Source organism: Moschus berezovskii, chromosome 7, assembly GCF_049115385.1.
Source record: "Moschus berezovskii isolate FMDL1 chromosome 7, NW_MosBer_1.0, whole genome shotgun sequence".
NCBI classification, from domain to species: Eukaryota; Metazoa; Chordata; class Mammalia; order Artiodactyla; family Moschidae; genus Moschus; species Moschus berezovskii.
In genome coordinates this window covers 120340359-120353561 of record NC_142466.1, presented here as the reverse complement: position 1 = coordinate 120353561, position 13203 = coordinate 120340359, and positions in this window count along the sequence as shown.

Here is a 13203-nt window from a genome sequence, read left to right as displayed (position 1 = left end):
AACTCTGGGTGGGGAAGATCCCCTGGAGGAGGGCATGGCAACGAACTCCAGTATTCTTGCCTGGAAAATCCCATGAACAGAGAAGCCTGGTGGGCTACAGTCCATGGGGTCCCAAAGAGTCCAACACGACTTAGCAATTAAAACACCACACGACCATCCCTGGTCAGTTATGTGTGTGACAAATATCTCCATTTTCTAAAGACTTTACAGACATGCCTTCCACGTTTTTGTCTTTAATCCTCCTGGAAACTATTTGTGTGTGTCTGTAGTATGTCAGAGGCTCAGCTTCACTCTTCCCCTGTTTGGCTAATGGATTACTGTCAAACACTAAGGTCTATGATTCCTCTATCTGCACTTTGACCATGGCCACATATGAAGTATTTGTACATACCCTGTGTCCCGGCTCCGTTTTATTCAATCAGTCCCCTTGTCATCTGTTTCATTCTGTGTGTGATCACTCATCACCACAGCGGTTCTAAATATCACTTCCTAGTGACAGACGCACAGGCTGCTATGTCAGCGCCTTCAGAGTGCATGTTTTCCTGCACAAATGCCCCTGGGACACCACGCCCTCCTGCTCTTATGTCATCTGGCTGATCTCGTGGCCTCCCGGTTAGTCGTCACCTTAGGACTTGCCTTCCTTCTTCCCTGCAGGACAGTGTCTTCTGCACCCTCGCTCTCCTCCCTTGTTTTGGTAGAGTGTTCTTTTAGCGGCTTTCTGAGACCGTCACAGGAGTGACGTTGTCTGGCTGATCTCGTGGCCTCCCGGTTAGTTGTCACCTCAGGACTTGCCTTCCTTCTTCCCTGCAGGACAGTGTCTTCTGCACCCTTGCTCTCCTCCCCTGTTTTGGTGGAGTGTTCTTTTAGTGGCTTTCTGAGACCGTCACAGGAGTGAACTTTCGAGAGCTCGCACTTTCAATCACCTGACTGATAGGCTGGCAGGGTACAGAATTCTGCTGCTACTACTACTAAGTCGCTTCAGTTGTGTCCAACTCTGTGCGACCCCACAGACGGCAGCCCACCAGGCTCCTCTGTCCCTGGGGTTTTCCAGGCAAGAGTACTGGAGTGGGTTGCCATGTCCTTCTTCCACAGAATTCTAGGTAGGAGTAATTTTTCTCCTAGGACATTGAAGGCATTTGCTGCCCCTTATGTCAGATAGGCATTCCAGAAATGGCCAGAGCAGCACGTCCAGCCCTGAATGGTCTTCTAGAACCCTGCTGCTCTCCACCAGGACACCCCTCGGACCTCGACGGGTGTTCGGGATGCCCTGACAAACAGCAGGCATGGGAGTTAGGTGGAGTGACTCTCCAGACTAGGTCACGACAGACAGAGGGCTTCCTCCTGGCTCTCTTTCCTGGCTCTCTTTCCCGGACTCTCTGCCCTGGAGCCAGTTTCCTCGTTCTGAGAAAGCCCTGGCCACGTGGGGAGGCTGCAGGTGGGTGTCCTGGCTGGTAACCCCAGCTGAAACCTCAGCCTGGAGGCAGCATCCTTCCCAGGCGTGAGTCACCAAACTTCCAGATAATTTCAGGCCCCAGGCTGCAAATCACCAGCGGATTCCAAGTGGTGCAGAAGTAGACTGCCCCCTCCACACCTGCTCAAATGGAAGATTTGTGGGCAAAATAATTGCCGGGATTTGTGATGTAGCTTGTGTGACAGAACGGCCCTCCTCACGCCAGTTACTAGCAAAGCAGAGCTGAGGACACGGCAGTGAGCCCTGCACCTGTGGAGACAGGGGTCCAGACAGTCACTTCACATAAATGTGCAATTCAGTTCAGTCGCTCAGTCATGTCCGACTCTCTGCGACCCCAGGGACTGCAGCATGCCAGGCCTCCCTGTCCATCATCAACTCCTGGAGCTTGCTCAAACTCATGTACATCGAGTCAATGATGCCATCCAACCATCTCATCCTCTGTCGTCCCCTTCTCTTGCCTTCAATCTTTCCCAGCATCCGGGTCGTTTCAAATGAGTCAGTTCTTCACATCAGGTGGCCAAAGTATTGGAGTTTGAGCTTCTTTAAAAAATCATTTATATATTTATTTCTTGCTGTGCTACGTCTTTGTTGCTGCCTACGGGCTTGCTCTGCCTCCGGAGAGCAGGGGCTCCTCTCGAGTTGGGGTGCACAGGCTTCTCATGGTAGCAGCTTCTCTGTTTGTGGAGCACAGGCTCAGTAAGGGTGCACGAGCCTAGTTGCCCCGCGGCACGCAGGATCTTCCTGGATCAGGTATGGAGCCCGTGTCCCCTCCACTGGCAGGCAGATTCTTAACCACTGAGCCACCAGGGAAGCCATAAATAACTTTTAAAGTAATGTGAAAGGTGAACTGTGAAATTCCAGATGTTCAAGCTGGATTTAGAAAAGGCAGAGGAACCAGAGATCAAATTGCCAACATCCGTTGGATCATCAAAAAAGCAAGAGAGTTCCAGAAAAACATCTACTTTTGCTTTATTGACTACACCATAGACTTTGACTGTGTGGACCACAACAAACTCTGGAAAATTCTTAAAGAGATGGGAATACCAGACCACCTGACCTGCCTCTTGAGAAATATGTGTGCAGGTCAAGAAGCAAGTTAGAACATGGAACAACAGACTGGTTCCAAATCAGGAAAGGAGTACATCAAGGCTGTACATTGTCACCTGCTTATTTAACTTATATGCAGAGTACATTATGAGAAATGCTGGGCTGGAGGAAGCACAAGCTGGAATCAAGATTGCTGGGAGAAATGTCAATAACCTCAGATATGCAGATAATACCACCCTTATGTCAGAAAGCGAAAAAAAATTAAAAAGCCTCTTGACGAAAGTAAAAGAGGAGAGTAAAAAGTTGGCCTAAAACTCAACATTCAGAAAACTAAGATCACGGCAGCCAGTCCCATCACTTCCTGGCAAATAGGGAAACAGTGGAAACAGTGACAGACTTTATTTTTTTGTGCTCTAAAATCACTGCAGATGGTGACTGCAGCCATGAAATTAAAAGACGCTTCCTCCTTGAAAGAAAAGTTATGACCAACCTAGGCAGCTATTAAAAATCAGAGACATTACTTTGCCAACAAAGTTCCATCTAGTCAAGGCTATGGTTTTTCCAGTAGTCATGTATGGATGTGAGAGTTGGACTATAAAGAAAGCTGATCGCCGAAGAATTGATGCTTTTGAACTGTGGTGTTGGAGAAGACTCTTGAGAGTCCCTTGGACTGCAAGGAAATCCAACCAGTCCATCCTAAAGGAAATCAGTCCTGAATATTCTTTGGAAGGATTGATGCTGAAGTTGAAATTCCAATACTTTGACCACCTGATGCGAAGAATTGACTCACTGGAAAAGTCCTTGATGCTGGGAAAGATTGAAGGCAGGAGAAGGGGACGACAGGATGAGATGGTTGGATGGTGTCACAGTCTCAATGGACATGAGTTTGAGTGAACTCCGCGAGTTGGCGATGGACAGGGAGGCCTGGTGCGCTGCAGTCCATGGGGTCTCAAGGAGTCGGACATGACTGAGCGACTGAACTGAGCTGAACTGAAAAGAAGGTGAGCATCTCACAAGTTCCCAGCACCCGGTGCCCATTGCTGTTCATGGCAGCACGCTTGAGCCTTCCCAAAGGATGGGGGACCAGTGGGGCATCTACTTCTCTGCAAGTTTGGCTGAATTTGCTGGTGACCTGGAGGTGATGGGAAAACAGAGGGCAAAGCCCCGTGAGGCCTGTGCTGGTCGCTGTCTGTGCTGAGGCCGCCCTTCTGCCCACCCCTGGTCTGGCTCCCTGGGAGCTGCTGGCGAAGGCAGTATCTTTCCTCCCGAGTGCAAGTGGGCCCAGAGCTCAGGCAGCTGTCACCCAGCAGAGCTGGAGGACCACCCATTGGACCTCAGGAGAGAAGACTCGGGGTCAGGAGCCCCGCGGGGCCCATCACAGCTTAGGGAGGACCGCAGGTGCAGCCGGCAGGAAGAGGAGGCCCCCCAGGGAGGGTGTGGGGAGCTGGCCTGGGGGTGCAGGAAGCTCTGGCCTAGCCAGTCCTCACCCACCCCAGCCCCAGGTCTCAGCCAGTGCTGGAGCTGGAACCAGCCACGGGGCCTTGGAATATCCCCCGGGGGTGGACCCCAGCCTGGACAGGTGTGCAGGGCGAGTGACTCCTTCCATCTCTTAAAAAAGAGTCACTACTGAGTGTTTACCACCACTAGGCATGCTGGGAGTGAGGCAAAGAGCAAAAGAAGCAAAAGTCGCTCACCTCAAAGAGCTAACCGTCTGGGGAGAGACAGTGCCTACAGCCCCGTGGGCGCAGGACGGGAGACAGGCAGTGGGGCTCAACCAGCCTGAGGGGGCTGGGAGGGCAGCGGGGTGTGGGGGGCTCTCTGAACAGTGCTCAGTGAGGGGAGGGCTTCCCTGGTGGGTCAGAAGTTAAAGAATTCACCCACCAAGCCAGAGACGCATGTCCAATCCCTGGTTTGGGAAGACCCCCTGCAGGAGGAAATGGCAACCCACTCCAGTATTATTGCCTGGAGAATCCCATGGACAGAGGAACCTGGCGGGCTACAGTCCACGGTGTCGCAAAGAGTCAGACAAAACTTGGTGACTAAACAACAACAGCAATGGTGAGGGGCAGGTGTCCCCGGGCAGAGGCGGAAGGGTGAGGGCGGCCTCCTGGAGGGGGTGGGGACTCCAGGCAGCGGGGATCCAAGGGGGAGCAGGGCAGGGGGCTCTGGGTGGGCCTGGGGAGAGCAGCTTGGAAGAAAACTCAGGGAGCCAGGCAGGAAGGAGCCTCCTGCATTGGAAAACACCAACACACCAATGAACACGAAAGGAAAGTCAGCAGATCTGCGCACCAGGCTTTGTTATGTGTTTCAAGATAAAACGCCAACCCCAGAAGGCTTCCTGGGAATTAGAAATTACTTTTAAACGAAAGAGTCTCAAATTTACCCACAAACCACAGCCTGGGAGTGACAGACACCACCTGGGGGACAAAGTACGGGGCCACAGGATCCCACAGTCAGCCCAGCGGGCCCGTCTGTGCCCAAGGCAGCCGGCCATGGAGAGGCGTCCAGAGGCCACGCAGCTCCCTGGGGAGCCAGCGTGTCCTCCCCTGTTTCTCATGTGAGGAAACCAAGGCCCGGACAGGTCAAGGCGTGTGAAGGCCACGCGGCTCGCCCAGGCCTTCACGCCCGCAGCGCCCCCAGCACACCCTGCCCAGTCCTCTCATCTCGCCCGGCCTGTCTCCTTCCTGACCCACCTCCCGCAACCTGCCTGAGCCTGCCCACTGTCTGTGACATCTTCCGCAGCAGAAAGCAGGCTCCCAAGGACAGAAGTCATTCCCTGTGTGCTTGCTGCTGTGGCCCGAACATCCAGGCGGCACCTGGCACATGGCGGTGGCTCTGAGCAGTCCTGACCTGTTCAGTTCAGTTCAGTTGCTCAGTCGTGTCCGACTCTTTGCCACCCCATGAATCACAGAAGCCAGGCCTCCCTGTCCATCACCAACTCCCGGAGTTCACACAAACTCATGTCCAACGAGTTGGTGTTGTCATCCAGCCATCTCATTCTCTGTCGTCCCCGTCTCCTCCTGCCCCCAATCCCTCCCAGCATCAGAGTCTTTTCCAGTGAGTCAACTCATCGCATGAGGTGGCCAAAGTATTGGAGTTTCAGTTTTAGCATCAGTCCTTCCAATGAGCACCCAGGACTGATCTCCTCTAGAATGGACTGATTGGATCTCCTTGCAGTCCAAGGGACTCTCAAGAGTCTTCTCCAACACCACAGTTCAAAAGCAGCAATTCTTTGGCGATCAGCTTTCTTCATAGTCCAACTCTTACATCCATACATGACCACAGGAAAAACCAGAGCCTTGACTAGATGGACCTTGGTTGGCAAAGTAATGTCTCTGCTTTTTAATATGCTATCTAGGTTGGTCATAACTTTCCTTCCAAGGAAAATTTCATGGCTGCAATCAGCATCTGCAGTGATTGTGGAGCCCAAAAAAATAAAGTCTATCACTGTTTCCACTGTTTCCCACGAAGTGATGGGACCAGATGCCATGATCTTTGTTTTCTGAATGTTGAGCTTCAAGCCAAACTTTTCACTCTCCTCTTTCACTTTCATCAAGAGGCCTTTTAGTTCCTCTTCACTTTCTGCCATAAGGATGGTGTCATCTGCATATCTGAGGTTATTGATAGTTCTCCCAGCAATCTTGATTCCAGCTTGTGCTTCTTCCAGCCCAGCGTTTCTCATGATGTACTCTGCATAGAAGTTAAATAAGCACGGTGACAATATACAATCTTGACGCACTCCTTTTCCTATTTGGAACCAGTCTGTTGTTCCATGTCCAGTTCTAACTGTTGCTTCCTGACCTGCATACAGTGATCACTCACCTGGAGCCAGATCTCTTGGAATGTGAAGTCAAGTGGGCCTTAGAGAGCATCACTATGAACGAAGCTAGTGGAGGTGATGGAATTCCAATTGAGCTATTTCAAATGCTGAAAGATGATTCTGTAAAAGTGCTGCCCTCAATATGCCAGCAAATTCGGAAAACTCAGCAGTGGCCACAGGACTGGAATAGGTCAGTCTTCATTCCAATCCCAAAGAAAGGCAATGCCAAAGAATGCTCAAACTACCGCACAATTGCACTCATCTCACACCCTAGTAAAGTCATGCTCAAAATTCTCCAAGCCAGGCTTCAGCAATATGTGAACCGTGAACTTCCAGATGTTCAAGCAGGTTTCAGAAAAGGCAGGGGAACCAGAAATCAAATTGCCAACATCCTCTGGATCATGGAGAAAGCAAGAGAGTTCCAGAAAAACATATATTTCTGCTTCATTGACTATGCCAAAGCCTTTGACTGTGTGGATGACAATAAACTGGAAAATTCTGAAAGAGATGGGAATACCAGACCACCTGACCTGACCTGTTAGGTAGTTAGAATAGGGAAAAGGAGTCCAAAATGGCGGTGGCCAAAAGACAAAGAAGGGAAAAGCCCGTGACCATAGAACAAAGGAAGGTCAGCGGACCGGAGTGAGGACCTCAGGTAAAACATACAGCCCTCCTGGCTAGCCCAATTTACACAGAGCAGGTTCAGGGGAAGGAGATGAATATATAAATGGAGGAAGCCTAGAAGACTGGGAGCTTCTGTTCTCTCTGCATCTTTTGGGTCAGCCCTCCCTCATGCAGAGAGGGTGTATTTTCCTTTGTTTGCCAAATAAATCTGAGCTGTATCACGGAGCTGTAACACTGGTCTGTTCGTTGCTTCAAATTTTTCCTCAGGGAGAGAGAACCAAGGAAATTACAAACTTTCCCGACACATACGGTGCCATGACTCGGATTTAACCCGGCTGAAACAACCTCAGCTCAGCTCCCACGAGGCAGAGGCCAAACAGAGCAGAGGCCCAACACGGCAAATGCTCCCACAGTGGAAGTTGAACGCGAGGAAAACCCAGCACAGAGGAAGTGACAAGAAGCCCAGGGTGCTGGAAACGGGGACAGCAAAAATGGACGTGCAGAAGCTGAGGTGGCTCCGTCTCAGAGTCCAGAAGACCTCCGGTTGGGGTAGGAAGTTCTCGCTCTTATGGCTGGAAGGACATATGGCTAACAAAATCTTAATTCCTTTACAATCTCTCATTCCTTGTTTCCTCAAACCCCCAGCAAACGGGTGAGCAGCGGTACGTGCCCCAGGGTGTCCCGAAGGCTTTGTGACCTGAAGGCTGGTCGACCTGACAGTCGATGCACCGGGTGGCCGAGTTGGGCCCTGGAGCACGAGCCAGTGGCCACGAGATGGACGGGGCCGGGGCGGCGGACGGAGCAGGGTGCAGGGGGAGGTTGTGGCTCGCACAGGCACCCTGACCCTACCCTGACCTAACCCTAACCCCATGAACAGTATGTAAAGGCAAAATAATAGGGTACTGAATGAGGAACTCCCGAGGTTGCCCAATATGCTACTGGAGTTCAGTGGAGAAATAAATCCATAAAGAATGATGGGATGGAGCCAAAGCAAAAATAATGCCCAGTTGTGGATGTGACTGGTGATAGAAGCAAGGTCCAATGCTGTAAAGAGCAATATTGCATAGGAATCTGGAATGTTAGGTCAATGAATCAAGGCAAATTGGAAGTCGTCAAAAAGGGATGGCAAGAGTGAACGTCGACGTTCTAGGAATCAGTGAACTAAAATGGACTGGAATGGGTGAATTTAACTCAGATGATCATTATATCTACTACTGTAGGCAGGAATCCCTTAGAAGAAATGGAGTAGCCATCACCGTCAACGAAAGGGTCCGAAATGCAGTACTTGGATGCAATCTAAAGAATGACAGAATGATCTCTGTTCATTTCCAAGGCAAACCATTCAATATTACAGTAATCCAAGCCTATGCCCCAACCAGTAATACTGAAGAAGCCAAAAGTGAATGGTTCTATGAAGACCTATAAGACCTTTTAGAACTAACACCCAAAAAAGATGTCCTTTTCATTATAGGGGACTGGAATGCAAAAATAGAAGTCAAGAAACACCTGAGTAACCGGCAAATTTGGCCTTGGAGCATGGAATGAAGCAGGGCAAAGGCTAATAGAGTTTTGCCAAGAGAACGCACTGGTCATAGCAAACACCCTCTTTCAACAACACAAGAGAACACTCTACACATGGACATCACCAGATGGTCAACACCGAAATTAAATTGATTATATCTTTGCAGCCAAAGATGGAGAAGCTCTATACAGTCAGCAAAAAAAAAAAAAAAGGCCAGAAGCTGACTGTGGCTCAGATCATGAACTCCATATTGCCAAATTCTGACTTAAATTGAAGAAAGTAGGGAAAACCACTAGACCATTCATTCAGATATGAACTAAATCAAATCCCTTATGATTATACAGTGGAAGTGAGAAATAGATTTAAGGAACTAGATCTGAAGATAGAGTGCGTGATGAACTATGGACGGAGGTTCGTGACATTGTACATGACACAGGGATCAAGACCATCCCCATGGAAAAGAAATGCAAAAAAGCAAAATGGCTGTCTGAGGAGGCTTTACAAATAGCTGTGAAAAGAAGAGAAGTGAAAAGCAAAGGAGAAAAGGAAAGTTATAAGCATCTGAATGCAGAGTTCCAAAGAATAGCAAGGAGAGGTCAGAAAGACTTCCTCAGCTATCAATGCAAAGAAATAGAGGAAAACATAGAATACAAAAGACTAGAGATCCCTTCAAGAAAATTAAACATACCAAGGGAACATTTCATGCAAAGATGGGCTCGATAAACGACAGAAATGGTATGGACCTAACAGAAGCAGAAGATATTAAGAAGAGGTGGCAAGAATACACACAAGAACTGTACAAAAAAGATCTTCACCACCAAGATAATCACGACGGTGTGATCACTCACCTAGAGCCAGACATCCTGGAATGTGAAGTCAAGTGGGCCTTAGAAAGCATCACTACGAACAAAGCTAGTGGAGGTGAGGGAATTCCAGTTGAGCTATTTCAAATCTTGAAAGATGATGTTGTGAAAGTGCTGCAGTCAATATGCCAGCAAATTTGGAAAACTCAGCAGTGGTTACAGGACTGGAAAAGGTCAGTCTTCATTCCAATCCCAAAGAAAGGCAATGCCAAAGAATGCTCAAACTACCGCACAATTGCACTCATCTCACACGCTAGTAAAGTTATGCTCAAAATTCTCCAAGCCAGGCTTCAGCAATACATGAACCATGAACTTCCAGATGTACAAGCTGGTTTTAGAAAAGGCAGAGAAACCAGAGATCAAATTGCCAACATCCGCTGGATCATGGAAAAAGCAAGAGAGTTCCAGAAAAACATCTATTTCTGCTTCATTGACTATGCCAAAGCCTTTGATTGGGTGGATCACAAGAAACTGTGGAAAATTCTGAAAGAGATGGGAATACCAGATCACCTGACCTGCCTCCTGATAAACCTGTATGCAAGTCAGGAAGCAACGGTTAGAAATGGACGTGGAACAACAGACTACTTCCAAATAGGAAAAGGAGTACTTCAAGGCTGTATATTCTCACCCTGCTTATTTACCTCATATGCAGAGCACATCATGAAGAACGCTGGGCTGGAAGAAGCGCAAGCTGAAATCAAGATTGCTGGGAGAAATATCAATAACTTCAGATATGCAGATGACACCACCCTTATGGCAGAAAGTGAAGAGGAACTCAAAAGCCTCTTGATGAAAGTGAAAGAGGAGAGTGAAAAGATTGGCTTGAAGCTCAACATTCAGAAAACAAAGATCATGGCATCTGGTCCCATCACTTCATGGGAAATAGATGGAAAAACAGTGGAAACAGTGTCAGACTGTTTTTTGGGGGGCTCCAAAATCACTGCAGATGCTGATTGCAGCCAGGAAATTAAAAGACGCTTACTCCTTGGAAGGAAAGTTATGACCAATCTAGATAGCATATTAAAAAGCAAAGACATTACTTTGCCAACCAAGGTCCGTCTAGTCAAGGCTATGGTTTTTCCAGTGGTTATGTATGCTTGTGAGAGTTGGACTATAAAGAAAGCTGAGTACAGAAGAATTGATGCTTTTGAACTGTGGTGCTGGAGAAGACTCTTGAGAATCCCTTGGACTGCAAGGAGACCCAACCATTCTAAAGGAGATCAGTCCTGGGTGTTCATTGGAAGGACTGATGCTAAAGCTGAAACTCCAATACTTTGGCCACCTCATGCGATGAGTTGACTCACTGGAAAAGACTCTGATGCTGGGAGGGATTGGGGGCGGGAGGTGAAGGAGACGACAGAGAATGAGATGGCTGGATGGCATCACCGACTCGATGGACATGAGTTTGATGAACTCCGGGAGTTGGTGATGGACAGGGAGGCCTGGCGTGCTGTGATTCATGGGGTTGCAAAGAGTCGCACATGACTGAGCGACTGAACTGAACTGAACTGAGCGCCCAGCCAGTGTTTACCTCCTCAGACGCCAGACCTCCGGGCCTGGCCCCAGGGCCTCAATTCCCGAGTCAGGGCCGGGAGTTGGTCTGCACTCTGCGAGCCTTGCAAACCCATTCCTAGGTCAGCAAGGTCCTGACCATGGGTGAGGAGGCTGCGGGAGTGCGTCTGAGGGAGCCGGATGCCATGCCGGGGTCATCTGGCTGAGGGCACCTTGCACCTCCCATGGAACCCCGGTGAGGCGTGGTGGACCAGAACCTGGCATGCCCAATGTCAGAGTGAGGAGCAAAGCTAGCTCTGGCAGAAGGAAGCAAACAGCCACGGGAAGCCTTTGCAAGCAATTGCTGGGCCGCCCCACCTTAGGGCTCCCCAGGCAAAAATCCCACAGGAGCCAAGCACCGAGCAGACAGGCCGTGGCTCGCGAGTGCTTTCTGGCAGAGAAAACAGAATGGAACAGCCGTGCGGAGGTTGCCTTGACGTTCCCTGGGAGTGTGGGAGCTCTGCCTGGGCACGGGGCCCTAGGGGCCATTGAAACTGCAAAATAACCCCCCAGCCAGCGCTCCCAGCCTGGGGTGACTCTCAGCACCCAGGCGGATGGGGCCGCTATCGTCCTAGTGTGTGGCTCCTCAGGCATCAGACCTGCGAGGCCTGCTCCAAGGAACTGATTACTGGAGTCAGGGCTGGGTGTCGGCCTCCACTCTGCGATCCTTGCAAACAAATTCCTAGGTCAGCGCAGTCCTGCCAATGGGTGAGGAGGCTGCCGGAGTGCGTCTGAGAGGGACGGGTACCATGTTGGGAATCCTTACCCTAACTCATCTAACCCTATCCGTAACCCTAACCCTGACCTGGTTCCCAGCTATCTTTCCTCTCTAGGACCTGACACCGCCTCTCACTGCTCCCTGAACTCTTCCTCTCTAGGACCTAAGGCCGCTTCTCCCTGCTCCCTGACGTCTTCCTCTCTGGGCCTGACGTCTTTCCTCTCTAGGACTGATGCTGCCTCTCACTGCTCCGTGAGCTCGTCCTCTCTAGGACCTGACGCTGCCTGTGGCCGGTCCTGACTTTTTTCCTCTGTGCCCTGAGACGGCCCCCTTCAGGTCCTGTCCACAGACCCCGTGCGCATCCACTCGTCCACTTACGACTCCCCACCCCAGGTCCGCTTCACTGCTCCCCTCAGGGTCCTCTCCGCGGACCGCCCCCCCCCCCCCCCCCGCCAGGTTCTCTCCGTGGTACCCGCCCCCCCCCCGCCCCCTGCCATGTCCTCTCCTCGGCCAGATCGGATCCCGAGTCCCCTCACCGGCCCGCCGCTGCCCCTCACTCCATCCTGACCCTGGCTCACTACTCCCCGACGTCGGTCCTCACTATGGCGCGTCTCTGGACCTCACTACCGCCTGACTCTGGTCCTCGCTGTGCCCTTACTCTGGACCTGACTACACTTCGATCCTGGTTCTATGTCTGACACTTTTCCATGAAATTCCTGACACTGCTTCTCATTGTGTGCTGACACTGGTCTCACTATATCCTGACAGTATACTCTACATCCAGATTTGGGCCCCACTGCAGCCCTGACTCGGCCTCACTTGGACGTGACTCTGATCCTCAGTCAACCCTGTCTCTGGTCCTCACTAGGGCCTGACTCTAAAAGAACTGTTAAATATGCTATACAATCCTACACAAACAGAGTGAAGTTATTTCAAACACAAATACAGACCACTTCAAAGCAATTCAGAAGCACCTTCCAGATGAGATTTCCTGGAATGAACCACCACCAAAATGGGAACCAAGATTACCCTAAGTCTACAGAACCACAGAGTGCATGCCAGCGAGTTATCACACACTGTCTGAGTTCTTGCAACACCCCACGTGCTACTTTCCTGGTTTCCCAGATTAATTCCTTGGAGTAGGACATTTGGAACAGTCGAGGCAGGATGAAGAGAGGATCGTACTCAAGGCAGAGCTGGCCTTGGCAATGGCTAGGGCAGTCCCTATTCGCTGTCTGCTCCTGCCCTGGAGTTCCAGTTGCCAGATGGGGTATGACTTGGTCTCGGCCTTTCCAGGCAAGAATGCCAGGTGATCTGCCCTCTCATGGCATTCTCCAACCCTCCACTCTCTTGAAAGAGGCTGGCATGGAGAAAATCTTGGAGCATCTGATTAAGTCAGAGGACCCACAGGGGTCATCCCCAAGTCAGCCCCACACTGAGCACCAAATTTGATCCCAAAACACCACCTCTGTACACCTGTGCTAACCCGAAATCTCAGAGATAGTTTTTCAGGTGAAGTAGAAAAGCATAGCTTTACTGCTTTGCTAGCAAAGACGGACACAGAAAACTCGTGCCCTCAAAAATTTC